A 25,249-nucleotide genomic window follows, 5' to 3' on the forward strand; every position below is an offset into this window, starting at 1 on the left:
AAAATTAACTGACAATTATTCTTCACATCATATTCATGTCATCAAGGTCTGGTTTTGCAGATAATTCTCCATCCATTTCTGCAAGCCAGGTATAAACAATCTTGACCTTGTGCCATTCTAAATGAGCATACTGTTCTAGGTAGATATAGAGAATATTTAGCATTCTCATTAATTACTCTTGCCTGGATTACCTTGTTCTTTTCCCCTTTTCGTCACTTACACTGTATATGAATCATAGAATCATAGAATCATAGAATCATAGAATCATAGAATCCTAGGGGTTGGAAGGGACCTCGAAAGATCATCTAGTCCAACCCCCCCCTGCCAGAGCAGGGCCCCCTAGAGTACATCGCCTAGGAACGTGTCCAGGCGGGTTTTGAATGTCTCCAGTGAAGGAGACTCCACAACCCCCCTGGGCAGCCTGTTCCAGGGCTCTGTCACCCTTACAGTAAAAAAATTCTTTCTGATATTCAACTTGAACCTCCTATGCTCCAACTTACACCCATTACCCCTTGTCCTATCACTGGTCACCATAGAGAAAAGCCTAACTCCATCTCCCTGACACTCACCCCTTACATATTTGAAAACATTGATGAGGTCACCCCTCAGTCTCCTTTTCTCCAAACTAAAGAGACCCAGCTCCCTCAGCCTTTCCTCATAAGGGAGATGCTCCACTCCCTTAATCATCTTAGTAGCTCTGCGCTGGACTCTTTCAAGCACTTCCCTGTCCTTCTTGAACTGAGGGGCCCAGAACTGGACACAATACTCCAGGTGCGGCCTCACCAATGCAGAATAGAGGGGGAGGAGAACCTCTCTTGACCTACTAACCACACCCTTTCTAATGCACCCCAGGATGAGATTTTTTTTTTTTTTTCTTTTTCATTTTCTTTCATCTTTGGTATATCTTTCTGAAAATACAGAAGTGGGCAAACGTGTATCACATCTCCTAAATTAAATTACTAAGTTGACTATTTCTAAAATGTGAATATTCTTAAGCTTTAAAATCCAGGTTTGGACTTTTGAATAATCTTTTTTTATTTCTCTGGCTTTGTGAGTTATAATTTCTCAGTAAATAGGGATATATGAACATACTTTTGAGAGAATCTGGCACATTCTGATCTAGTGGAGCAGTGAGCCCAGAAAATTGGGTACCTTCTTGTGCTAGTGCAGATACAGTGATTTGGGGTACTTAGGCACTCCATAAACACACTTGGGAATCCTCTTGCCTGGGGAATGTACCTGAGACCCCTCCTGCTAAGGTCACAAGCCCATTCTGAAAGCTGCCAAAGATGACCTAATTCAAATCATGGCCATAATGGAAAATTCCTGACCAAAGTCAATCATTTTAAGGCTCTATAAATAGTGGTCCTAAGAGGGAGGCCCTTTGGAGGCCAACCTGCCCCACTGTTTCATGGAATAAGTTCATCCATCTGATTGGAAAAGTTAGCAGCTGGCTACTTCTTCTACATACAGTAAAAAAATCAAATTACATTAGGTTGTTATAGTTTGATTCCATAGGATTAATCCCTGTTATACTGCAATTTCTTTCATTTAGTGCAAGGACCTTTAGGTAGCAAAATTTAACTTCTTGCCATAGGTTAAGCTCTATATTTTAGGTTAAAAACCTCTTTCTGGTTTACTGCATGGAGCTCTTTGACCTGAAATGCCATTGCTTAGACCTGATGCTTAGCCTTTTAAAGGTTTACCTTGGTATAAGACAAATTAGCATCATTAGAGTGGAAGAATTAATTTTTTTAAGGTATTAATTAATGTATTAAAATGGGAATGTTGAGGTTATTGGAGAGATACTGGTTTAATCAGACCTACTTTGTATAAAGTTCACTCTTCCACTAAGATTCAGCTGATTTTGGTTCAGTGAACGGTGGCTGCAAAATTGCCCTCTGAGCTTTATGTGAAGCCACAACAATTTTAGAAATAAATTGGTTTACTGTGAAAGTCATGCCTAGTATGTTGATTTCTTTCCTAAGTTACACAGCTGAAGCATATTGTATATTTAGTTACCTGCCTGACAAGTTGTGTATTTAACAGGAAAAAGACATTCTGACTGTGATTGATGGTGTAGCTGCTCCTTTTCAATGACAAGGAAAATAAGCTGAGTCAAAGTAGATCTGGCTTCAGCATGACACTTCACTCTTTAGTGCTACTTTCTTGTTTCTCTTCATTTGGATAAGAAGGTTTCGCTTTGAACACACTTATGCCCACAGACTCCTAACTACAAACCACTGTTCTCATTGCTTTCTTCTTTTTCACTTTGAAATTACTTTAGAGACATAACTCTGTACTGGCACACATTAAAGAAAAGCTTTTGAATATTTTCTATTATGTGGCGTCCAGATCAAGGAGAACAGTTTTAAAAATAAGAGCCATTGAGGTAAAACCTGAATAGTGTCATTCACCCTTCAGCTTCACTTTAACTCTGCATTGTGACCCTTTTTTTCAGGCCCTGTTTTCCCTGTGCTGATTTCTCTGCAATTTTGATTTTGCATGTGTCTTAACATCACAGAGAGGCCACAGGCACATTGAAAGAGCACAAAATTTATCCTGAAGCTGCTGTACTAGTTTAAATGTGTTAGACAACATGGCTTTCAGATGAAGAGTGCAGACATACACCTAAGAGTCCATCCTCTGCCTAGGAGGCTTAAACCTATATAACCTATATAACAATTATTGATTCCATTGGCTGCACAGCTCAGCTGAGGCATTCTACAGCTGTTCATCTACAAATGTTACTCAGGTAGAGAAAATGAACTTAATAAGTTGCTTATAAGCAACCTAGCGATGCAGTGCAGGTAGTCACAAGGGGTATAAATAGAAGATGCGGAGCAGACTCCACTGTGCAATAGCACAAGGGGCAATGGGCACAGAATGGAACACACAAAGTTCAACTTAAACAGGAGAAAAAACTTCTTTACTGTAAGGGTGACAAAGCACTGGAACAGGCAGCCCAGAGAGGTTGTGGAATTTCCTCTGGAAATACTCAAAACCCACCTGGATGGAATCATGTGTAATGTGCTCCAGGCAATCCTGCTTTAGCAGGGGGGTTGGACTGTATCTCTAGAGGTCCCTACCAGCCCCAATGATTTTGATTCTGTGTGATTTGGTGATATTAAAAGGGCACTTATTAGTGGAATAGAGGAAAATGTGCTTAAAATCCATATAATTCACAATTTAGTCTGCAGTTTATCTGACATTACCAGTCAAACACAATATGCAGAAGACTGGATTTATATCAATATAATCACATCTCCAGCTTTTAGTGGACATCATTTTGGTGGAAGTTTGAGACAAGCCAAATAACAGATATTAAGGAGCAAAGACTATCATACCAGTACTATTTGTATCTAATTCTATATATGCTTGCATATCCAAGAACTGGCAGCCTCAGCATACTTTCCTCTCCATGGCACCACTATTTGGATTTGGTGGGGGATGGATCATCTCTCCAGATGCAGAGGTACATCTGAGAAATAGGAAAGAATTCTGAAATAATGGACAGTGCTTACAAATTAACTTGTTTGGGTTATGAGCAAAGATAGTTGACAGCATTAATCTGAAGCTTTTGACTTTATGGGAAATTTTACTTCCCAGAAGAAAAGAACTGTGCAAGAGGAAACATACGGGTTTTTTCTTGAGTTGCAGAAGTAGAATTATGAAAAGAGTGAGTTCAAACGGCTTAAGCCTGCTTTTGCTTTTTGTTTGTTTGTTTGTTTGTTGTTGGTTTTTGGGGTTTTTTTTGTATATTTTTATAGTTACAGCAGGGTAACATCTTTCCACTAAGAAAATTTCAGGTAATGTGGGATCAGGAATAATACAACTACGCATCTGGAACTGGTCCTTATGCTACTGAAATAATGGGAAAAATTAAATTCAGGAGAATTTATGATAGTCAAAATTATTATATTGGACAGATTGTCTCAAAGTGAGTCAGAAGTTGCACAGTTATGCTTATTTGAGTGTTTTGCTAGTTCACTTTAAAAGACACTCCCACAACCTATTTCTTCTGGTCTACAATAAACCTCAAAATACAAAGAAGATGACTTGGTTAAACTTCTGTCTTAAAAATTACAGTGCTATTTGGCAAACAGCTGAAGGAACTAATTTGCTAACAAGTATTTATCTTTGTTATATGCAGCAAAAAAGAACCATATGGTGTGCTTCCTCTCTGGTGAGAAGTGATAATTCTGTGATGACATTTGGAAATGGGACAACTCTTTCCCATTATCATTGAAAAATTCCAGTGACTTCCTTTGCAATACAGGTCATTGCAGATGTATAGACTTTGTTTCTCACAACAGAGTTTTAAGGGGGGGTTTTAAGGATGAAAAATATGTTTTGTATCCAAAACATATTTTTGTATCCAAAGAGAGAGTGAACAGTTGTCCATCACCTTTGCAATGTGATAGAGGAACATGAAGGACATAATTCCTGCATGTTTCCATGAACCAGTATTTCACTAGCAAAATGTGAATTCTAGGAAATGGTTCCCAGGTGCTGAAAAATATCCTAGAAATACAGTGAAGATGCTGATGAAGCATCAATATGAAACAGGGATAAAGGTTCACCTTTTCCTCCTCTCCATTTGGGACAGCATGCACTGGAGGTTTTTAGCTCATTCTTTCTACTTACATATTCTTTGAGCAAGATTTCCATAGTATCCTGGAAATAGAGTCTAGCTACCATCTGTAAAATACTTAATAATAATCCCTTAATAAAGGGATTTTTAAAAAGCTGAGGTAGGGGTAAACTGCAGACTAAACCTCTTGTTATCCCCATTTTTCAGAACACAGCTTGGACTATCTACATTATGATCCTACTATTTTGAAAAATCATAAGGAAAGGTTAGAAGGAAGGTAAGCTGAGTAAAGGAAGATACAAGGAGATAAGCATTTCATGAGGATGAAATGAAAGAAAAGATGAAGAAACAGGAAATTAAAAAGGTTGAAAAAAGTGAAAACATCTTTTGAGACTAAATTAAATATTTGATTTTTTCCAGATAACATAACCTAATGCTATGGAGGTAACAATCACTTTATTTATCTCTGTTATCTCTTGGGAATTTCCCAAATACCTATAGATTTCTTCCAATATTGTTCTGACACTACTATTCACTCTCTTTTATCTCACTGGGATGTTTGGTTCTGTCTGTGCATAAAGGTTTTATAAGTTATTTAATTAAATCTTGCCACTATGAAACATATGCATCAATTAAAATGGTCTCCTCGGAGCATTCACATCATGAACAAGATACGAGACCTCAAGAATACTTGAAACAATATCACTGACTTACTAGTTTTTAAACCCCAGATCAGTGTCTTACCTTCTTTGTTTGATCTCCTCCAGTTTTTACATTATCTTTGGATGCTCAGGAAAGTGGGCTCGGATAACAAGTAAAAAATACAGTTGGAATATCTAAGATAGTTAGAAAAGAAATATAGAAGAAAACAGAAACTTACCAAGAGTGATAGTATTTTGAGTACCAGAAATGTAAGGTCTCCCATATGTAAAGATACAGAGAACTTTCACAAATAATCTGGAAGATTATCAAATCTACTTGAGTAACTTCCATGCAAGGATAGAATAAAGCAGCAAGATTTCTTTATTCTGGAATAAAGATGAAGACTGGAGACTGGTGTGTAGGTGGCAGGTGCACGCCCCGCCTGTGCCAGCTGGGACTGGTCAAAATGCGCATGCCCGATTGAGGCAGGGTGTGGTTCCAGCAGGTCCCGAGCCAGGCGGATCGAACTTAGTTCTCTGATACTAATCCGAACCAGCACTAGCTCAACTGACTCTGTTCATGAACCGAGCTCGCGCCCGCAGCGAGATTCCTCTCACGCAACACTGGTGATTGAATGAGTTGAAAGCAATGTACAGAAGAGAAAGAGGAAATAGTGATTCTCCATTTCTTATAAAGAGCACCCATGAAGAAATTGTCAGGTAGAAACAGTAGAAAATAATTTTAAGACAACACAAATTCAATTCCTTCTCATGCAGTGTATTTGTGGTCAAAATTATAAATCAATAAGAAAAAAATATTAATTAGAAAAGAGATTAGTAAAGTCCACTGGTAGACCTGAGTCCAGAAGTAAGTGTTGACCTGCACATCTTCCAACTGCTCACTTTTAGAAACTGTGTGAGGGAGTTAAATATAATGTGTCATACTCATCATATAGTAAAGCATTTATTTGCTATAAGCTACCATTGCAAAAAAAGGGAATTTTCTGAGGCATCATTGATAGGACTCAACATCAAGGGCTTTATGCTTTCTATAGATTTATATAGAGCAGAGATCTGTGAATAGGTTTCGCTCTCTTAATGACTTGGGGGAGATCCTGGCTCTTACAAAAACCGGAGTATTTGCCAGAATAAGAATAGATTTAATGTCCACAGAACTAATTAGAATAAAATAGAATAGCTTTTATAGACTTTCCTAGCCAGAGCATCTAATTCTGCAAAGTGCATCAGAGAGTAATTGGATAGATATGAGTGGTGTAATAATTGTGTCAGCATATGGTGCTTCCTCTGTGCATTCAGCAGTGCTCACATAAAGCCCTTTGTGCCACAGACACTTGCACTGTGATGGGGAAGACTGGCCAAAAGTCCCAAATTGACTCTTGGGTTGTTTTTTTTCTAAACTGGGAATAAAGACTCTTAACCTTCCCCTTGTCTTGTAGTTATTCAATTTATCTTGGTGCACTTTCAGAAGTATTCTCTTAAAATTAAGCTCCATCTCAGCTCTGCCTTTTGAGTTCAAGAATTCTTTTAAATGTGTATTAACTCATGAAAGATATTATGTGAAAAGTGTAGACTCTGTAAGAATTAGTAGGCAAAGACTCAGCTTTGCAAAAGATCTGACTGCCTCAAGCGTGATATGGCAAGTACCAAAAAAAAGGAAATACAATGGAGTCCTGCTGATACTGCAGCCCCTGCTTGGAAAAAACAGGTTGTGTAGCCAGGACTGAAATGGTTTCAAGGACCTTGGGCAGGTGGTACCCAAAACTGCTAAAGTCAGAGAACCACCTCACCCAGTTCGAGTTCAAAATTCAGAATTGTATTCCTGATTCTTCTGGCACCAAAGATGCCCTTTTGCTTCCTTTATGTAAATGGTATGGGACTACATTTAACACATGTTGACTGCAATAATGTAATTTATAAAACTAAAACTAGTTTTTCTTGAAGGATAACAGTGCTAAAGCTCAGAGCTTCATTTTTTAGTATCAGGTCAATTATAGACATTAATATTTATATATTTTAAAAACATCATAACTGGAATACATCACTGGACACAGATATATAAGGAACAATGATGCTTCCCAATACAAAATATACATTATGAAATTACTTATGGAGCTGTACAATGAACTGGTAAAAAAAAAAAAGCTAAGAGGAGTAACTATTAAAAAAATAAAATGCAGAAGCGTTTTTTACAGGCAAGGGTTTGCTACTGAAGAAAGGGCATATAAGTATACTTGTGCCTTATATACTACAAAAAATTCAAACCTGATGGCAAATTTTCTCCAACAGATGTTAAGCAAAGACAGAAAGATGGTGAGTGGGGTGGAGAGAAGATATTTTGAGATCTTGATGTAAATAGCTTGCATCAATACTGGAGACAGTTTGGAAATACTCGACATGAGTCATAATTGTACATTTCAATCTGTCAATAACAAGGAATAAATTAACATTTGAAACCAACAACACTCAGCTAGGCTAAACACCCGACACCTTTCCTCTGTTCATTTGTCAAATGGGAAAATAATTTCCCACTCCCAATAAAAGGAAGATACAGAAGAAAAACAGTTTTGCTTTATAGCAAGTAGAAATTTTTTTATCTGGAACATGATGGGTCTGATGCATAGTATTTCAAAACCATAAAAAAATTTCATGCTTTTGTGCCACTTCCTCCAAATCTGAAAGGAAGAGGCATTTACAAGGTTATTTTCAAGTTCTTGATTTCAGGTGCATGATACTTTATTATTGTGAGCACTATGTAATTCCATGACATTGACAGATGAAAGATCCTAGAAAAAAATAATTTTTTTCTTTTTCTGCAGAGCATGTTACCCATTTAAGATATTTCTCAAATAGACTTTTTGGTCCCAGCTGCATTTTCATATAGCATATCACCAAATTTGACACATCCCCATGATCGTAATCATTTTTGGAAGTATGAATATGGATACTTTCTTATTTTGTGAAACTGTCTGAAAAGTTATTAAAGAAATGAAATGAAAGCTAGTTATAGTTTAAAAGTTCCCTTTGTATAGGTATCTTTGTCAAAATGTACATTTGGCTGCTAATCATTTCCTGGAATAACTATCAGACAAACTCATTAATCAACGTCTTTCTTGTTTAATTTTGTCGCATCAGCACCATTTTGGTCATTTATAATGTTCCCAGTAGTTTTTATTTTTACACAACATTACTCTGTTTTCCATCATTCTCTGCTCCTGCAGAACATGCAGTAGAGATGTAAACTAATTTACACACAGGAATAAGTATGCCTGCAATTATGCTTAAGAAAGAAAATCACACAGTCATATCATAGAACTGTTTGGGCTGGAAGGCACCTTAAAAATCATCCAGTACCAACCCCCCTGCCACAGAGCAGGGTCACCTCCCACTACTCCAGGTTGCTCCAAGCCCCATCCAGCCTGGCCCTGGATTGGATGGGGCATCCACAGCTTCTCTGGGCAACCTGTGTCAGGGTCTTACCACCCTCACAGTGAAGAATATCTTCTCAATGTCTAACCTAAATTTCCCTTTTCATTTTAAAGCCCCTTGTCTTATCACTTCATGTCCTTGTAAAAAGTCTCTCCAGCTTTCCTATAGCCCCCTTTAGGTTAGGCTGCTGCAAGACCCCAGAGTTCCCTCTCCTCCAGATGGAACACCATCACCTCTCTCAGCCTGTCTTCGGAGGAGAGGACTCACTCCAACAGCTCCATGCCTCCTTCTTCCATATTACTACTGTTTAGGGTTAGTGAGTCAGGGTGTTGTAGTGGGGTGGGATGGGGTGACACAGAGAAGGCTCCTCTGAAAACCTGCTGGAAGCTCCCCTGGCTGCAATTCAGACCCCAACTCAAGTCAAAACTGAAATGATTAGGGAAGCTGGATGGGCTTCTGGGAGCAACAAGATGTGCAGGGCAGAGATGAGGAGGAGGTGAGAGCAATACCAAAGCAGAAGTACCGAGGTCAGTGAGAAAGGTTGGGGATGTAGTGAAATGAGGCAATCATGTGTGGCTAATTACAAGGTGGGAGGCGTGAGCTTGTGTTAAGTCCACCTGTGCCCAATTAAGGCTTACCCTAGCTGCACATGAGCAGAATTGGGCAACCAATAAAAAGTGAGCTTCCAAGTGCATGCTTAGCTCACATTTGAACTCACAACCTCGGCAGCCCATTCCAATGTCTGATCACCCTCTCAGTAAAGAAATTCTTTCTAATATCCAACCTAAACCTCCCCTGGCACAACTTGAGACCGTGCCCTCTTGTCTTGCTGAGAGTTGCCTGGGAAAAGAGACCAACCCTTCCCTGTCTACAACCTCCTTTCAGGGAGTTGTAGAGAGTGATGAGGTCTCCCCTGAGCCTCCTCTTCTCCAGGCTGAACACCCCCAGCTCCCTCAGCCTCACCTCACAGGACTTGTGCTGGAGTCCCTTCACCAGCCCAGTTGCCCTCCTTTGGACCCGCTTCAGCACCTCAATCTCCTTCCTGAACTGAGGGGCCCAGAACTGGACACAGGACTCGAGGTGTGGCCTCACCAGCGCTGAGTACAGGGGCAGAATCCCTTCCTTGGACCTGCTGGCCACACTGTTCCTGATACAGGCCAGGATGCCATTGGCCTTCTTGGCCACCTGGGCACACTGCTGGCTCATGTTTAGCTTCTTGTCAATCCAGTGTGGATTTGTAGCCCCTGAAGTGTCTCAGGTGGGGCAGAGGTGAAGCAGCAGCCTGTGCAGGATCTTGGAGAGGGTCAGATGTGGCTCTGCAGCCGTGTAGGACCCCGTATCAGAGGAGGTGACTGTTCCCACAGCAGCCGTGACTCTGTGGGCATCCCGGGCTGGAGCAGTTCCTGAGGGACTGCACCTCACGGGAGGGACTCATGTCAGAGGGGTTCCAGAAGGAGACTCTGCCATGAGAGGGACCCCGCGTTGGAGCAGGAGAAGAATGTGAGGAGTCCTCCCCCTGAGGAGGAAGGAATGGCAGAAACACCGTGTGGGGAACTGACCCTGAACCCCCCCTGCCCATCCCCTGTGCCCTGAGGGGCAGGCGGCAGTGAAGCCATGTGGGCCCGGGAAGAAGGAAGAGGGGGAAGATACTAAGATTCGGCCATGTTTGTTCTTTCTCCTTGTAGATTAAATTAATTTCTTTTTATTCCAGAGCTGAGTCAGTCTGTCTGGTTTTTGGCAATGAGCATAACTGGGGAGCAAAACACTTCCCATCCTTCTCTCAATTCATGAGGCTTTGGGTGGATTTTCTGCTCCCTACCCAAGAATGAGGGGTGAGTGAGCGGAGGTCCGATAGGTGCTGGCAGTGCCCAAACTTTGACATTTATAAAGAGAGACTAAAGTAGAAATTATGGGGATCTGTAGTGTTGATGACATGTAATTTAGACAGTTATTTGCTGTAGGGAAGAAGAAACTTAGTTTGGGCCCAGCAGTCCTGTTAGTGCTACAGCAAATTAACTTTGGTGGTTTGCCATTTTTTTCCTTCTTTTTCTGCTACACAGTTTCACTTAGAATTAGCCAGGCAGAGGCTCTAAATTATTAATACAAACCTCTCAAATAGGGAAACACTTCAGCTTGTCCTAGTTAATTTTAAAATGTGTGTGTGCTGCTTTTCTAGTGAGATACTGAGAGTTGTTTGCTTTCCTTTAATCCTCATAAACAATAAGCTGATTTATTAGGAGTACAGAGCACCAGTGTCCCTCATGAATATTAGCTGAGTCTGGGGTGCTCAGCCCTTCTGCTCAGTAACTATAATTATCCCACAGAATTAGCTGGTTTCCTATTAAATAATGCATATCTCACTCTTTTGTTTATTTACACAGTGATTTTCCTCCATTTCTGTAAGTGGTTTCCACTGCAACTTCAACTTTTCTTTAGAAAGCTGTTCTGTATTGTCAGTCTTTCTTGTGACAGATAAAAACATTGGTTTTTAAAGAGAAATACCTAGCAAAAAAACTTCCTTTTTCACAAATCTTGAGGAAAAGTGAACCTTGTATTTTGCTGGAAATGGTGACTGCTAAGACTGGAAATAATAAGAAACTCGAATATTTGAGCTATGTAATTTTTAACTTTTTTCAAAGCTCAGGTCTTGAGTAGGCTTCGCCCACTGCTAGCCATTGATCAGCATTTCATTAATAGCTTTGTATGACCTGCTTTGCACTTTATCAGCATATAATTTTATAAATTGTAGTGCACATAGTTGGAGTTATATTACATGGAAGAATTCACATATGAAAAGTGGAGAGCAGATGAATCAAGTAACTTTGGTCAATATAAATAGAAGTATCTGGACTAAGTAGGAGTAACTGTGCCTCGCTGGTCAAATCTGAGCTTCATAAAAAGTCATTTCTACTTTGCCTTTTCAAAATATGTACTTTAGCTCTTGAATCATCCAGGAAGGCAGTAAAGCTAGATAGCAAGACTGACTGAGGATGTACTAGTGTGAGGGGGCAGAAAAATCTCTTTGCTTTAAAAGTGTTGTGGTATTGTTTCTTTATATGAATATAAAGAATAAATATTTTTCTTGCACCAAAAACATACATGGTGTGTTTAGCCCTATTATGTCTTTCATATGCAAGTAACAAGGTGGCACTAGTATTCAGAAAAATAAATTCTACCTTACACCACCAGCAGCTGAAGAGATTCTTGCTGTTGTTGAGGCCTGTGATTTTGCAGCTGACACTTCAGCTATTCTGTGACAGTCATACGTGACTGTAATACACAGACATTGTTTGTATGGCCTTAGTGATACAGCTGAATTCTTTTAAAAGTTACTGAGGGATATGGAACCCTGATGTATGGGGGGAGAACATGGAGATTCATGGGAAAAACACTGACCGTGCTTGAGGATTAGCTTTAGAAGTTGGCAAAAGTGGCAAAACAAAAGTAAGACAGTGTGCTGAGAGCCTTCTGCCCTTGCAGAAAGAACATAAAAATAAGGCAAGGACCACCAGGGCTTAGAGTTGGCAGAATAAACCTTGTGGCAGCCAGCAAAAAACAGGGCAGAGACTAATGCATCTCTGACATCTCAGAAAGACAGCAAGTTAGGAGGAAAAAAAAAGTGTGGAAGGAAAGTCTTGTCTTATGAGGACAAAATTTACAGGGGAAAAGTTGTTTATAAACGCATTTAATTTTTTTCTATCTTGCCTAATGTTGCTAAGTTTCACCTTCGTTAAGCTTGATATATTCTAATACAATCTTCCTTTATCAAGCTTAAAAGTATTTTCTTCACCTGTGAGGAAGCAGCCATAGAAAGCATTCTGGCAAGGTTAACCACAATACTGTAGCTTATGTCCCATTCCAATAACATGAAAAGTAACAGTATCTCTCTATATTTACTGTTTGGTTTGCAAATTTAATTTTACCAGTGGTCTAATTCATATGTTATGAGGTGGTATTTTATTCCAAATACAGTTTTCTGGGTAACTATGAGCAGAGCCACAGTCATTGCAGTCATTCGAGTCCCGTATGAAAAATTTTTAGTTTCTACATATTTCACTGTTTATATATATTTATACATAAAAACACCTCACAGATGGTGAGGAGAATTAATCAGATCCATAAATGGCTGCTGATAGGAATCCAAATGCAAGGAAATTATGGCTTTTGAAGTGGCAGTGACAATGCAAATCACATAAGGTCTCATGACCTTCTGAAAAGTTCTATGGAAATTGTGATTCTGTATCTTGGTTTAGTTCCTGGTTGAAACTATTCTTTGGTCACCTGGAGAACTGCTTCTGTATTCTTGGCCAGTAATGCTGGAGAACATCCTTCACAATCTGCTACTTCATTAAATTCCTTTTGGCAGAGAACTTATTCCCTGGAAACATGATCTTGCTGAAGGCTCTGTCCTAGGATATTGTAGCATTATCTGTATTTTCTCTTCTGTAACAACATACACAGGAGCTCAGTAAGAGATAAATAGAAGAGCATCCTTCAGAGATACCATACAGTTCCTGAGCTTTAACATAAAATTCAAATTAAATACGTGTAGGTTTTGGTTTTCTCACCTTTAAAATTTTAGATGTAAACAAAGAGTTGCTTTCAGACTTGTTGCTTTGTGAACTTAGTGTACTGTGTTTGAGTACTATGTATGAATAATGCCTACAAATTTTCTAGCATCAATAAGAAAATGATGCTTTGCACAGGCTGATGTTCCTTCCTGATCCTTTCATTTTTCAGCTACCTACTTCACATCTTTATTCCCTGATGAATATTAGGCTGGTGGATGGAGAATAATCATCCTTCCTCACCAATATTTGGATCAATAGTTCACATTTTTCAGAACTTTTATCTGTCTTACCTAGTACAAATGCTTCTGTAATGAAACCTCATTTTGCTAGGCAAATTAGTATAAGCAGAGTCACACTCTGCCAAAATGAGATTAATTTCCTGAATGTTTAAATGAGACAACTGAAAAACAATGGTGTGATTTATTCTGGAACTTTTGAGAGGTACAGGACATTCAGCCCTCTCAATGGTATCTGGGAGAAGTAGCACATATTGCACAACACCTATATCAGCAAAGCATCCCCAACTGTGGGCACTTAGGAAACAGGAAAAAAAAAAAAAAACCAAAACCCAAAACTGACAAAATGAAATTTGTGCCAAAACTCTTCTCTTTCATGCTGTATTTCTCAATTTGCATAATGACCTGATTTGTTAGCACAGCAACCTGTAAGAAACTGAAAGGAATGAAAAGCCTTTTAGAAACACTGGGCTGTTTATTCGGTGTAATTTTAACTGGTGCTTCATATTTGAAGAACAGCTGGGAGGCAAAGCACTCAAAGTGCAGATAATTTCTGAAAATTTCTTATGCAATGCATGATTAGCATGTTACTTTTTCCTTGCTTCATCTATTCTCTTTAAAGAAGTGCCAGCTGAGTAAACCTCTTTTCAAAATGTTTCAATATCAATCATTATACTTAAGACATGCCGGCAGTAAACTACAATATATGCTTGAGACCTAATTATTCATACATAACGGAAAATTATTTAGTTTTCTAAATAGTCATTTGGCTATTTACATCCTAAGCAGAGAATTTGCTCATCAAACTTGCCAGTCTTTTTTTTCAACCCACAAGTTTAGGAGGTAGGATAAAAATAATGACGACAAAACTTCCTTAAGTTTCAATACAGTGGTTTAAAATGTCTAAGCCTTAGATGAACTGAGGAAAAACTTAAGTCTTGCCATTCAGTTTAAGAGCTTGACAGATGGACATACTCTGTAGGAACCAGGAGATGCCCAGGAAAGGTAGTAATGCTCATTCCTTTTGTTCTGTTTACTCAGGATGTCCACAGTTCCCCTGCTTCTCTCCAAGGAGTTCTACAACTACGAGGAAAGGCTGAGAGAGGTCAGTTTAGCCTGGAGAAGAGGAGACAAGAGGGGATCTCATCAATGTTAATAAATACCTAAAGGTATTTGAGGCAGAAACAAGAGTGGTGAGAAATGAGGGGGAGGCAGACCCTGGTGAGACTTTGGAGACTTTGTTGGGCCAGTAATCCAAAGGAGGGGATTTTACATTTTTGAAAGATCAGTGAAACCTGAACACTTGATGCACACACAGAGATGTTTTTGAAAGGCAGAGGAAAGGATCCCTTCTCTGAAATGTCACGTAGCATTTCCACAAAAATTAAAGGTTGATCCATAATCATCATGGTACTGGCCTCTGAAAAACAATAAATTCAGAAATACCCTTTTTGTATGTTAATCCACCTTGAAGCAGGTTCCTATTCAATCCTGGTTGCTGTCGTAAAAATCAGCAATGACTTTTTCAAACAATCTTCCCAATTAGCTAGGAAAGGGCAACTGAACTGTTAGCTGAAATTCACTGAGCAGATTATGCTGTAATAACATTTACTTCACATTTTGTGTGCCCTTACTGTAAGCTTGTTCAATATTAAAAATAAAATTAAAAAAAAAAAAAAAAAATTGAAAGAAAATTACACTTGCTATTAAGGAATGGCAAATACAGTGCCACATATTCCAGCATATAATGAGAATTATTCCCAGCATGGTAATAGTAGAACAGTTAGTTAATCTTTCAACAATGTAAGACAAAATTTGACCAGCTCTAATAATCAAAGTTTAATTTTTTTGCAAGCCTTGTAAAAATAAATTAACAGCAGTCACACAGAAAGAAAAAAATTTTGGTAGCTTTTGTTCTGCTTTTGAGAAAGCAGCACAGTTTCCCAATAGGATGGCTGAACTTTTTTCAGTGAGATTAACAGAATCTATGCCCTTTCCTTTTGGTTTTAATAGGTTCAACAGCTAAAAAAATGTCATGTCTTTTAATGAAACACATGGTCCTCCTATCACTAGTGTTAGCTGCTGTGCTCCCTTCATATTTAGTAGGTTCTGTATACCCAAGAGAGTGGTATGCAGAAAACCTGCAGTGCAATACACATCTGACCAAGGCAGTACATTGCTAAGAATGACCAATGAGTCTTAATTATTTTAGGAATCTTCTGTAAAGGGTATTAGCCAATGCAAATTTTTTTTTCAGAATAGTGAGACATGGATAAATATGTCCTAAACTTGAAGAGGATTTTTTACATTTAAATCAGTAGAAGCGTTATTGATCTGTGTAATTAAAAAGTCTGTATTTAAAAGTGTTTTCAATTGGTAGTATTGAATCAGAATATATATAGAATATATATATATTTATTCTATTTATATTATTTATATATAGAGAGAGTATATATCTATGTCCACCTGAACCTTATTAATTTATTTTTGTTAGAATGTTTTGTGTAATGTTAGAATAACAGACAAATTATTCATTTATTTCTGATAACCTATACTATTAGAAAGGTGATATAAAGAGAAGTTATTAAATTCATTTGCATGGGAAGAAATGACAATTCACTTTGCAACATGCAGTGGATCTGTAAGAAAGTCTCCAAGGTTCTTCATACTTATTGAAAGCTTCATAACAAGACATGGATGAAGTGAAATGATAAAATATGTGACAAAGCATTTTAACAGATATCGTCTGTGTAGCAGAAGGTGGAGAGTCAAGCATGATAGTGGTTTTTTTTAGAAAAGCTGTGACAAGGCAAGAGATGTAGCACAGCTTTCAGATCTGTGAGAGTATTTTCTACTTGCAATTTTTAACCTTTTTTTTTTTTTTTTTTTTTTTTGGTTGCTGTAGTATTTTGATTAATGAGAGCGATTTGTCTTCTCTTCCCCAGGCTGAGGATGACTCAGCAACCAATTTGTGGGGTGACAGCACCAGGGCAGCACACAGGGACTCATGTCAGGTGTTCAGCTGTAAAACCTGGGAGAATTTGGTACTGACAAATAGGTCAGCAGCATGTGGGGAGCCACAGGGTTACCCATAAAACTGAAGCACCTGCATCTCCCAGGGTGGGCTAATACAGGAGCTGACAGGATGGTAAGGTGGAGGGGAAAGGAATTTTTCTGGGAAAATGATAGAAATATGTTCATTAACATTTTGTGTCTACAATTCTGGTTTACCTGTTGAATTGCTCACAGTGATCCTGAAGGTATAGTTCAATGATTGTCACTTAATTATATGTTGTAAGAAAACCAATGAACTGCTTTGATCCTATCAAACCTAAAATACTAGAGTTAAGTAGTTTTTCTTTGCTACACTGCAGCTAATACTGTTTCCTTCTTAAATACTTTCAGAGTAATACTACTATAATTTCACATAATTTAGAGAAGACTTCTAGCCTTTAAAAAATTTCTCGAAAATCTAAGACTATAAATACATTTTCCAAGCATAAACAGATGATCTTATATACAAAGAGTGCAAGTCCACTCACCAAACCGATGTTTTCCACTTCTGCGAGAAATATTTTTTCTCAGAAATCTTGAAATAAATTAAGGATTTGTTCTTGGGTGACAGATATTTAAACTCTTCATTTGGTCCTTGGTACTGCAATTAAGACTTCATCCTGCAGTCATCTTTCAGACTCAGTGGGGAGGATATACAACGAATGAGAATCTGGACCTTGGTATTAAGTGAGAGAAAATTTCAATTCCTACTTAAATTCCTAATATTAATCTCTTAATGAAAATGAGTAAAGAAGTAAGCAGTTGGCTTTCTGAGACCAGAGAATAAATACCTACTTTATCCCATCAAACCCTCAAAATATGTGCTTTCCCTTATAGCTTTTTCCCACAAAGTAAAAGAAAACTGCAAACAGCCCAAACATACCAAATGATTCCTGACGTAAATCAGAAGAGATTCAGTGGTAAGAGTTTTCACACACAAAGCCAATGTAGCATTTATGCTTTAAACTATTATTGCCTTGCATGAGCTTAACAACTCTGCTTTATGTAGGGAAGAAATAAGAACAAAAATTCACAGGTCCTAAGCAGAAGGAGGTGACTGCAGGTTGAAAGCTGATCACACCCGTATGACAAGCAGCCTTGTGCTTTTGTACTGGATGAAATCTGAAGAGGAGGTACACATAGTTTTGTTACACCTTTTTCACTCTTCTAACTCTGGTGCTTTTGGTCCTTCACCCAGTTGTGGATCTCTGTGTTACCAATAGTTCCTTTCAGCTGCAGTTTTCATATGGATTAATGGCAACCTGCACAGTGTAAGCAAACCAGCAGGATTAACCTCCCACTTTCTAAACTAAATGCATTTAGTATATCTTAAGAGAGATAAGAAATTCACACCAATTTTTTCCCTTGCTTTTTTGTCCTCTGAAGATGAGGGAAGACTTCAAGGAAACACATTTGGAACATAATGCACTATTTTGCTTCATTTCTGCTTCATCTGCTAGTGTCTTTCGTCACCCTTATAAAGATTATTTTCATTTTGTCTTGCACTTGTGAGAAGTACCTAGCAGAGTCAGTAGAAAAGGAAACTTAAATATGGCCTATCGTAATCAATCTTCCATTTTTTTGGTGTCTCCTCCTTGTGCTCATACATTACATTTTTCATTTCAGCAGGACTAGGAATTTGTGAGATGGATTTCCACGTTGTCCTCCTGTGTTTCAAGGAATGCATTTTAGATTTCACAAAGTGAGAAACAGCATAAATGTTTGGTGGGTGAGCACACATTTATTGTCTGCACTGAAACAGTTCATGACTTTTGTTCCCTGCTAAGTGCAGGGTAAGGGTTCAATCACTTGAAATATCTGTGATTGAACTCAGCATGTACAGCTCCAAAGTACTGAAGAGGAAACAGATTTTTACCTTAAAATATATATTACAAAAATGCCACACATCACTTTCCATAGCAGGCAACCATAAAATGGCTCTCTCTTGACCCATCACTAAAACATTAGGGTTGCTTATGAAATTCAGTCAAACAAAATGTAAAATGATGTGCTTCCTTAGGTGACCAGCTATGGGGAAGTTTACCACTGATTTTCTTATTGCATTTGAATGTGAGTACACCAAGGCCTAGAGACTCAGTGACATTATGTCATAAGTTCTACAGTGCTGAGGAGCACTGATTTAAGAGTATATACTCCATAAATTCTAATTGCTTATTTATGGTACTGTTAAAATAGATTTTTTTTTCCTTTGGTATTTACAAGTATAGAATTCATTTAGTCCACATGTTTGTTTACAAAACGGTGTCGTTAACATATGCTTTAACCTTGTACTTTGCAGAGGTTTTCTCCAATATTTATCTTTTAAAAAACAAAGTTATTTTGGAAGTCTTAGAGTATTTCTTCATGATTAAGTCTGGGGAAGCAGTTCAAAAACAAATCCCACCACATGTATTAACCTATACTAGTTCATTTAGTCCTTCATAGAATATTGCTAACAGCCTGGTCTCTAAGTAGATGAGTTGTGTACCTTAAAATTTATTTCCTTTGCATTTTATTTGATGAGCAGTGGGAAATTAATTCTGTAACTGGAATTTCAGTGATTACAACTTTACACCTCTGTCATTCCCATAAAGATCAACACAAGAGACTGTCCAACCTTACCACTGTAGATTTATTCATGGGAATAGAAGGCACTAAATTAAAATGTTAGAGGTGGTCATAACATCTAAAAATATGCATAGCATTTTGGGGATGTCATGTGCACTTAACTCAGAAAATGTTGGCCACTTTTGCCACTCAGTGACTTGCTGACAATGGTGCCTTCAGAAGTGTCCTTCAGGGTGAACAATTTAAATGTGTCTTCTGGTAAATGGAATAAATACAGAAAACTTCACCCAGCTACAGCTAACTTGTTTAGGCAAAGTCTTGCTATTAGTAATTTTGACATTTTACTATTCATAAGTAGTATTTCTTGGTGGCATATAAGGATAATCTGCCAGGTTAATAAATCTAGTCCTGATCCTGGTAAAATCAGGACAGTCTAATCTTCAAAGTACATAGGTCTTTAAATTTGTTCTTCTTACTAATTATCATATGTTTATTTACTTTTTCCACATTTTTTTTGGTCTGAGACATCACCTGCCACAAGAATTTGGTTTTAGAAAGGTGTTTTTCCCTGCACTGATTTCAGGTTCCATTCATGATCTGTAGTAACCTGAGAATGGAACATCTCTTCTCAGTCTCCAGGTCATGCTGAATATGAACCCTCTCTTACTAGCTCTGTTTTTACGTGGATGTGAAACATTCAGCATTACATTACTCCAGGATTAATTATGTCCAGATTAAGTCAATAAAGTTAAGCTTTAGTGAGTACCTGGTTTAGACGTTGACAGGCAAGGTTCTTTGTTATTTGGGCAAAGTTTAACAGTTAATACAGGTTTTTGAAGAAGTTTTGTGAGTTCATGTAACTGACTGTAAGAGACCATAAGTGTGACTTGTTAATGTTTCAACTAGAGGTAAAAATACAGATATAAAGGTTAAAGCTGCTTTCCTTAAGGCTCACCTTTATAACCTGCTGATGACTCAGAACCAGAGATCAGATTCACATTATCTCTTTTGTTTAATTACATTTTATCTATTGAATGAGGTAAATCACTATAAAAATGTGAGGCTTGTTCTAATGTTATAAGAACAATTCTTGTTCATCCTGGAACTTACAATAATACAACACTGTTGGTTTCATGAATAGTCAGAAGAAAATGAGAGATCACTACCCAGCTCACCACAAGGATTAATGGGCCATGTCACTACTAAAATGTAATGAGTTCTGGCATAAGAATTCCTACCCTGCAGAGGAATCATTTAGAAAACAAATTGTCAACCCCACATGCTCCAGTGAGTGACCTGCTAGGATATTCATTAGGCATAGCTGTTTGCTTGAATATTTCTAGTAGGAACTATTTTTGCATGCAGGCTCCTTATTGAATATGTGAAAATGCATCATAAAGATAAAGAAATGCTGTATTCTGACATGCTAAAAATCAATTTCATGAATACAAGTCTGAAAGCAATTTGAGAATGCTTGATTCTTAATGGGAGCTAAGACCTAAGTCTTTAAGACATTGATAATGCAGGCTATTTATTAATCTGATCACAAGCTAAAATGGCTGTTCATTATTGAATATACTTACTGGATTTTCTTTCTGAGCATTTTTGCATGAATTGTAGTATTACTTTTTAAGGCAGCTCCATACTTTTATTTCTAAGGTTGTTTTTTTTTTTCCTTCAGTGGAGCAGTCACCCATAAAATGGTAAACTTGGTAAATACTGTGTCTTTGGGACATCAAGCTTTAAAAGCTTGTCAGCAGAATCAAGTCTTCCAGTTTTCAGACCGTTCCAGTTCACTGGCTGAATTCATGAAGAAAGAAAAATTTGAGCATATGTCAGTATCGTGCTGTCATTATTTTTACAGCAAGTTTCCCCAGTATGTTTTCTCCACAATGATACTCTGAGAACTGGTGTGGCACAGAGCTGGTGTGCATGGAAGGGATAATTTGGCTGGATCAAATGTAAAAGGAAGCACTTAGACCATAGCAGGTGCATTAATATTAGTTAAAAAAATTCATATGGTTAATTAATCATTACATAAGAAATTTAATTAAATAAATGATGTGAACTAAAGTCGTGGGATAATGGAAAATACCTTTGAGCTCTCACACTGAAATCCACTGAAGGGAAAGTCCTAACTCCTACTGCCACTGTGGTAAGAAGGGAGAAGGGAGTACTATAACATATTCATATCATGTATTCTAGGTAATCAGGGATAAATAATCAGGTTTCTTCTGACACATCAAAGACAATGGAACTCTCTTATTACCTGCACAAAATTGATTCTACATATTCCTCTTAAATTATACTCACCAGTTTCATCACAGTGGTATCAGAATAGTTGCTCTGAACCTGAACAGGCAGACTTGGAAAGATTTCATCTGCTTTGGCTGTACTTGCTTTAGTAGCATTCTCACCTTCTATTTTTCTTGCTTCACAGACAGTCCTCAAAAATAGGTGTATCTCTGGTCTGCAGAGTGGACAAAATTTACATACTCAGACAGGTGTTACTGAAGTTAAAGAAAAGAACACCAAAGCTGTGTCTGTTCTTTTTCTTCTTAGTCTACTGAAGCTCAGTAGCAATAGATGTGTGTAAGACTTAAGTGTAAGGCTTTCTTCTTATTCTATGCTTGCTCTTAATTCCTAAAAAAGCTTGCAGCTTTTTTTAAGAATGGCTTATATCCATCCCTTTAAATGGCAAGGTGAAATATGTCCCTTTTTTCCAAAGCAGATTTGCCTGTCAAGAAGACCAACTGCAGTGTCTGCAGAGTCCCTGGAACTGCAAAGGCTGACAGTGCATGGAAGGCTAGCAAAGCCATGGATGATGACCAAACCCTGTGCTATTCACAGGATTGCTTCAAGCTCACTCTTCTGGCAGTCTTCCTCCTGCTACTTTTTTCCTCATGCAAAACTGTGCTGCCAGCCATCTTTCCTCTTCCCTCCCAAACACACTTCCCATCCTTCTACATAAACAAATTCTATTGTGCTTCAGTTACTTTGCACAACGATGTGCTGGGTTTTGAGAAAGAGCCCAGGTGTGGCAGTCTAATTCTTGAATCCACTCCTCTCTTCCAAAGGCAAATTTCCTTGTGGTTAACTGCCATGGGCAGTAATCACAGGAAGCTCTAGGTCACCTTCACATTTTTTTTGTTCCAGACCAGTACCTCTCCATGCTGATTGCTGTTCAGTTTTATGGTTAAATTCCCGCTTAATCATCACCCAACATTAAATTATTGTCTTGGGTTAGTGCAGTGGTGTTTTGGAAGCTGGGGATGGGGGTCATAGGGTATCTCCTGTGAGAAGCTGCTGGGAGGTCTCCAGAAGTCCCTTCTAAACTAAATTATTCTAGGATTCTATTACTCTCTTGCTCTAGTGACGCAGATGATCTCCAGCTTGATAGAATTTATATGTACAGGTTTAAGTTTACATATACATGGAAGACTCTTTAACCTATTTTAGCCTAAATTTTAACTCTCTTAAACCTTCCAGTAACTTGCAGTACAAATGAGCTGCATATATCCATCATACCACTATAGTAAGAATGTAATCAATTTCAAGAATATCAATGAGGCTTGCCATCATTTAATCCCTCTAATAGACTTAGATGAACACCATAGAGACATCTTTGTAAAATATTTAATAGATATTTTATTATATTTGGAAATTGACAATTTGCATAGCATTGAATTCTGTTCATTCTGTTCCTTCCTCCTCAAGCAGTGACTGGAGCTTTGGGAATCCAGCTAAAAGTGTTTTCTAATATTGTTCATCCTTAACTAATCTATTGGATTAATTTTTCTTTTCTTTACTGGACATAAATTAAATTAAAATTTAATCCACACCTTGCTTATTGGGCTAGAAGCAACAAAATTCTGTTTGTCTTCTACTAGCAGCTTGGACTTTGGATTCAAGAATAATCTAATTTCACATTTAGTGGCATATAGCAGCTTCTGCTCTGTTCTCTTGCCCATGTTTGCTTCCTCCTGCCCTCAGGACTCCACTGGAGTAGCATATACTGGTTTTTTGTAATTGTTTTTGAAGAATTCTATACCTGAAACTAATCTAAAACTAGATGGGTTCTTAAATCTGACAATCCACAGTTTCCATCTCTGGTTTGTATTGCTACATTTAAAACTGTTATAATAGAGGAGATGGTTGTGAGTGAGAAGGAACTGGAGTGAAGATGGAGCAATTTCAAATTAAGTCTCCAAGGAAATGAAAGATCACAGCCTTCAACAAGAAGACAGTTTGAGACACAAAGAGTAAAAAAATAAAAATTTTTATATTATACCCAGGATGAAACTCTTGATACAGCTGACAGCAAGGTTTCTTAGGGATTAGTGACATCTGAATTTTGCCTCTGGGGTCAAAACTGGCTATATTTATGAATTCCAACCAACCTTTTTAAAAATAATTAGGAATCACAATTTGACTTTCAAAAACTTAAGATATTTTGGCTAATAAATATGTTAAATCATTTACCATGCTATGTTTGGGGAAACGATCCAAAGCAGCTCTCCTGATTTAGCTTCCTGTGAAAATATGTCATCTTTTCTGAGGTCTTTTCTTTCAGCTGAAATAATCTGCTAAAGTGAAATCTCCTAAATCAAAATATGAATTCTGCAATAAGGAAGACATATGCACATAATGAGCTACTGAAAATAGCTGCTTTGCTATTGCATGAGTGCAATTGAAGTCATGTGCAGGCATCAGCAAACAATGTCAATATGTTCTTATTTCTAGGTTAGCTCTTGACATTTTTTCTGCCAAAGTTATGGCTGCAATACAAATTTTGTTTGAAAGGCACTGACCTAGAGAATCTCACACTAGAAGCCTAGAGCACAAAATCAGAGTTTGATGAAGGTAGTATGGTGGTCTGACCTTGGCTGGCTGACAAATCCCCACCCAGAGAAAATTAAAAATCTCACAGGTCAAGATAAAGACAGGGAAGTCACCAATTGCTGTTATGGGCAAAACAGAGTGACTTGGGAAAAATCAGTTTAATTTATTGCTCACTAAAAAAGAGTTGGATGGCAAAAAAAAAAAAAAAGACAAAAACTAAAACTTCTCTCTTCTGCTCCTTCCTCCTCACATTTTTCTGCAGCTCCAGTGTGAGTCCTTCCCACAGATTTAGTCCTTCACAAGCTGTTGCAGTGTGGATCATTCCATCCCCTGCAGTCCTCAAGATAAACCTGCTCCATTGTTGGCTCCCCAATAGGTTACAGCTCCCACAGGAAATATTCCCCTTCTCCTGCATTGTGTCCTCCAATCTCCCAATATTTTAGCTTCCTTTTGGCAAATTATTATGGTATCATCTATTTGTCCTTTTGTATAGCACAGTAATAAAATATGATCTACAAACACCTTGTCATCAGGGGCACAACATACTGTTTCTTCCTAAATATCTCATGGAAGGACCTACTGAAACTGAAGTTATTGATACTCCCTCTTTACACCAGAAGCACATTTGCCCGTTTGATTGTAAGAGAAACTTGCTCCTGGCGGATGCCCCATGTTCCTCTAAATAAAAATTTTAATCCAAATATTACTGAAATCCTATTCTCAAGGTGAGTCTGCTGTTGATTTTATTACTGGCAACTACTCAAATTTGGGTACATTTTAAAAAGATGCAAACAGAAACTAAGATTTTGGTTCTATTCTATTCACTTTATGCTTGTTCCATTCTTAACTTCATTCCCAAAATTTACCTTTTGGCCAACAAGTGAAGCAACTACTTGTGCTGACTAAATTTGATCATTCTTAATTTCATTGCAAATATTTCCTGTGCATAAGTGTCCTTATATTCATTTTATTCTTATATATATTATATATTATGTATTATAAACACTTTATATACAATATATATGTTATATATATTATGCAATATAGATAATATACTGATATATATTATATTTATTATATATTAGATTGTTATATATTGTTATAATATTAATATGTAATGTATAATATAGTCTCTATGTTATACATAACTAAATATTATTTATTTATTTATTTTTCTTTCATATTTTATATTCTTTATGGTCTAGAAGATGCCAGAAGAGCATTGGAAGGTTGGTGACAACAAGCACATCTAAAAAAAGCAAATTGTACTGAATTAAAAAAAAAAAAAAATGCTCT

The 25,249-nt window shown here is 37.6% G+C and overlaps 1 long non-coding RNA gene across 3 annotated transcripts; it reads right to left on the minus strand.

The window, feature by feature from the left end:
- Positions 1-853: 853 nt before the first annotated feature.
- On the minus strand, positions 854-24,729 carry LOC139799277 (uncharacterized). 3 transcript variants are annotated; one of them, XR_011727204.1, is made up of 4 exons: positions 23,594-24,729; positions 21,425-21,581; positions 17,032-17,805; positions 854-908 (listed from the first exon to the last, which is right to left on the minus strand). It is a non-coding gene; the product is annotated as an uncharacterized lncRNA (long non-coding RNA). The 3 variants fall into 3 exon arrangements; XR_011727203.1 differs by lacking the exon at positions 854-908 and adding an exon at positions 12,444-14,909; XR_011727202.1 differs by lacking the exon at positions 854-908 and having other exon boundaries at positions 12,444-17,805; positions 23,594-24,727.
- Positions 24,730-25,249: the final 520 nt, after the last annotated feature.

This window comes from Heliangelus exortis, chromosome 8, assembly GCF_036169615.1.
Source record: "Heliangelus exortis chromosome 8, bHelExo1.hap1, whole genome shotgun sequence".
Taxonomy (NCBI): domain Eukaryota; kingdom Metazoa; phylum Chordata; class Aves; order Apodiformes; family Trochilidae; genus Heliangelus; species Heliangelus exortis.